This window comes from Balaenoptera borealis (assembly GCF_965194805.1).
Source record: "Balaenoptera borealis genome assembly, chromosome: 1".
NCBI lineage: Eukaryota > Metazoa > Chordata > Mammalia > Artiodactyla > Balaenopteridae > Balaenoptera > Balaenoptera borealis.
Window position 1 is genome coordinate 72,147,627 of NC_138860.1, and position 4,187 is coordinate 72,151,813.

Sequence of the window (4,187 nt, forward strand, 5' to 3'; positions counted from 1 at the left end):
AGAGCTTAGAGTTACAAAAAAGTTGCAAAGATCTGTACAGAGTGTACAGAGTGCCGTGGACCCTGACCCAGTACCCCTATTTCCAACTCATTAGTACCTTAGTGTGACATGTTTATCCAACTAAGGAACCAAGATGGATACATTGTTATTAACTAAAGTCCACACTTTATTAGAATTTCCCTAGTGTTCCCCTAACATCCTTTTTCTGTCCCAGTCTCCTCTGGGCTGTGACATTTCTCAGACGTCGCTGGGTTTTGATACCTTGAAAGTTTTGAGGAGGACTGGTCAGGTGTTTTGTCCCTCAATTTGTTAGTCTGTTTGTTTTCTGATGTTTTCTTATGGTTGGTCTGGAGTTATGGGGTTTGGGGAGGAAGACCCAGACAGAGATAAAAATGCCATTCTCCTCAGGTCACATCAAGGATACACACCATCAACGGGACTTATGACAAACGATTTTACCCTTGATCACCTGGCCAGTATCGTCTTTTTTTTCTTGCTGCGTTGGGTCTTCGTTGCGTGTGGGCTTCTGTAGTTGTGGCACGGGGGCTCAGTAGTTCTGGCTCCCAGGATCTAGAGTGCAGGCTCAGTAGTTGTGGCCCACGGGCTTAGTTGATCTGCGGCACCTGGGATCTTCCCGGACCAGGGCTTGAACCTGTGTCCCCTGCATTGGCAGGCGGATTCTTTTCTTTTCTTTTTTTCTTTTGCAACCAAAACGTTAATCCCAAGGATTCTCACAAAACATATTACAAATGACAGCATGAAAAAAAAAATTGCACAGTAACTCAAAGTTCAGCTCTACAATATACTCTAAATCTGGCAGGACATTGGTATCTTGATAATCTCAAATTTCCAAAAAATATTACAAAGAGCTATGTATTCATGTACAGCAATCACAGAGGGGACGTATGACCTAACTCAAAGGTAAACTAACTTCCTTGAAACTTCTTAGATTTTAAACTCCCTGGACAACCTCTTGTCCGGTGTGAAGACTAGTGGAATTTTTAAACCTCTAATCTAGGGTAAGGGTGCGGCTTTCATTTTTACCTGCTGGCTTGGGTTCACAGCACCTTTTAAAGACTGCTTGCTTAACTACAGCTGCATACCATATCCCAGCTACAGAAAGTCTTTTCAACGTTTGCCAGTGTTGTTTCCATAATAGTAAACATCACACTTTAGGTGGGCAGGAGTTAGAGTTTTATTATCAGTCTAGGCAAGACCAAAAATTCAAAGCAAATTCAATTTTGCTTAAGGGAACATTGTAAGGTAACAATTCTTCATATTACATGCCTCACAGGACCCATTTCAAACCATAGAGAATGACACCTTTATGTGTCACTGTCCCAAGAGACAAACAAATGTGAACAACTAAAACATTTAAAAAGTGCACCAAGCTTCGGAAGTCTCAAACAAAACTTGAATTTTCTGTACATACTCCTGCCAAATGAAGTTATTGCCTGTACACCACTCCTCTTGCAAAGTGGTCTTCTATTTCCTTTCATCTGACCTAGATCTGCTAGAAGACCTAGAGAAAGATCGGGATGGCTTGTGATTTCTCTCTTGGGACAGGGATCTCTCTCTTCTCCTATATCTAGAAAGGGACCTGCTCTGGCTGACGGAGAAGGCTCTCCATCTTGGAGATGTGTGGGAGGTGGAGGACTCCTCCTCCCATAATCATCTCGAGGGCGACGACCCCAAGAATGAGGCAGTCATGATTTCGACTTCTCTTTTCCCATTCGACAGGTCCACTCTTACTCGGCAGCCACCTAGTGTTCTCCCATCTAGTTCTCGGACAGCATCGGCTGCATCTCGGGGATCTTCACATTCAACGAGAGCGAAGCCGGGAGGGTTTTTAGCACCCCACACACTTCAGAGTGGTCCATAATAGCCTAAAGCTCGTTCCAATTCAGCCTTGTTACCACTGTTTCCAAGATTCCCTACATAAACTTTACAGTCCAATGGACAGGAATCACGATGCAAGACCCTCGTGGCTCCTGGGTTTCACGGGCCACAGGGTGGTCCCGGGCCTCTAGAATCTGGCAGCTGAATCTGCTTACCCAAGCTGTCCTGTGGGGATGCGTTTCCCCCTATGTGTCCAGTCCGGGGCCCTGCTCTCTTGGTCCAGCCTCCCGTGTGAGGGGGTGAACCCCAGCTCCCTGGAGCAGACACTCAGAGCCCTGGTGACCGGACTCACGGCTGACGGGGCTGGAGCGGCGGCTGGACACGTGTGGCCAGCCTGGTGGTGTTTGGCCCCGTCTGCAGTTCCAGTTCCAGCTGAGAAAGAGCCTCCCTGTGTTATTTTCTCCTGGTTGTGTAAGGATCCCCTGTGTCATTTGACAGAAGTGTAGATGGTGTGTTCTTTCTCTCTTTTCTCCCTGCTTCCTCTCCTCCCTCTATCCCTCCCTCTCTCCCTGTCCCTCTTTCCCTGTTCCACTCTTCCTCTCCCTCTTTCCCTCTCCCTCTCCCTCTCTCTCCCTCTCTTTCTCTCCATCTGTCTCTCCCTCTCTCTCTTTCCTCTCCCTCGCTCCCTCTCCCTCTCCCTCTTCCCTCTCCCTCTTCTCTCTCCCTCTGTCCCTCTGCCTCTTTCCTCTCCTTCTTTCACCTCCCTCTTCCCTCTCCTCTCTCCCTCTCTCCCTCCCTCTCCCTGTGCCTGTTTCCCAGTCCTTGTTTCCCTGTTCCGCTCTGCCTCTACCTCTTTCCCTCTCCCTCCCTCCCTCCTTCTCCCTCTCCCTCCACCTCCTTCCCTCTCTGGAGAGGGAAGGAGGTGGAGGGAGAGGGAGAGAGAGCAGGAGAGGGAGGGGGAGAAGGAGAGAAAGGGGGGAGACATCTCTCCCTCCCTCCCTCTATCCCTCTCTCCCTCTCCCTCCCTCCATCACTTTCCCTCCTTCTCACTCTCCCTCCCTCTTCCTCTCCCTCTCTCCCTCCCAGAGAAGGAGAGACAGAGGGAGAGGGAGAGGGGGGAGAGAGGGACATGGAGAGGGAGGGAGGGAGGGAGACAGAGAGGGAAGCAGGCACCCTCTCTCCTTTTCCCTCTCCCTAACTCCTTCTCCGACTCTCCCTCTCCTTCGCTCCCTCCCTCTCCTCTTCCTCTGTCTCTCCCTCTCCCTCCTTCCCTCTAGGAAAGGAAGAGGAAGGGAGGGAGAGGGAGAGAGGGAGGTGGAGGGAGAGGGAGAGGGAGAGGGAGAGACATCTTGCCCTCCTTCCCTCTCCCTCCCTCGCATTTTCCCTTCCTCTCTCCCTCCCTCTCCCTCTCCCTCCCTCTGTCTCTCCCTCTCCCTCCGTCTCTCCCGCTCCCTCACTCGCTCCCAGAGAGGGAGAGATGGAGGGAGAGGCAGAGACCAGAGAGACGGGGAGAGGGAGGGGGGAGAGAGGGAGAGGGAGAGGGAAGAGGGAGAGAGGGAGAGAAGGAGGAGACAGGGAAAGAGAGGAAGGAAGAGACCTCTCTCTCTCTCCCTCTCTAACTCTCTCCCCTCTCTCTCCCTCTCTCCCTCTCCCTTGTCTCTGCCTCTCCCTACATCTCTCCATCTCTGGGAGGGAGTAAGGGAGATGGAGAGACGGAGGGAGAGGGAGAGCTGGAGGGACAGTGAGAGGGAGGAGAGGGAGCGAGGGAGAGACGGATAGAGGGAGTGAGGGAGAGATATCTTTGTCTTTCCCTCCCTCCCTCTATCCCACGCCCCCCTCTCTCTCCCTCACCCCCCTCCTTCTCCTGCTCTCTGTCCTTCTCCTTGAAACTCCTTCCCTTCTCCCTCCTGGCCCTTTTAGGCCACTCAAGCATGCAGGAAATGCAAATCAGCACTACAAAGAAGTCTCACTTCACAGCGGTCAGAAGGGCCATCCTAAAAAAGTGTAAAAACCAGAAATGCAGGACAGGCCAAGTAGAAAAGGGAGCCTTGTTAGGCTGATGGGTGGGATGTAAATTGCCAACGGCCACTCTGGAGAAGAGTATGGGGTTTCCTAAAAGATCGAAAAAACACAGCTAGAGAGCATATGGCACTTCCACTCATGGGCGTATAAATTGGGAAAACTAAAAATCAACAAGACACAGGCACCCCAAAGTATAGGGCTGCTCTGCTTACAAGAACCTCCACTTCGGTACACCTTAGATATCCCAGGAAAGAGAAAAATGGATAAAGAAGTTGAGGTACGTATGTACAATGGAATATCACTCAGCCATGAAATCAATGTCATAA

At 50.6% G+C, this 4,187-nt stretch overlaps 1 pseudogene across 1 annotated transcript; it reads right to left on the reverse strand.

Annotated features, from left to right (window-relative positions):
* Nucleotides 1–1,485: 1,485 nt before the first annotated feature.
* On the reverse strand, nt 1,486–3,772 carry LOC309606827 (serine/arginine-rich splicing factor 3 pseudogene; annotated as a pseudogene). Its single transcript has 2 exons — nt 3,730–3,772; nt 1,486–1,991 (listed from the first exon to the last, which is right to left on the reverse strand). The product of its transcript is annotated as a serine/arginine-rich splicing factor 3 pseudogene (transcript).
* Nucleotides 3,773–4,187: the final 415 nt, after the last annotated feature.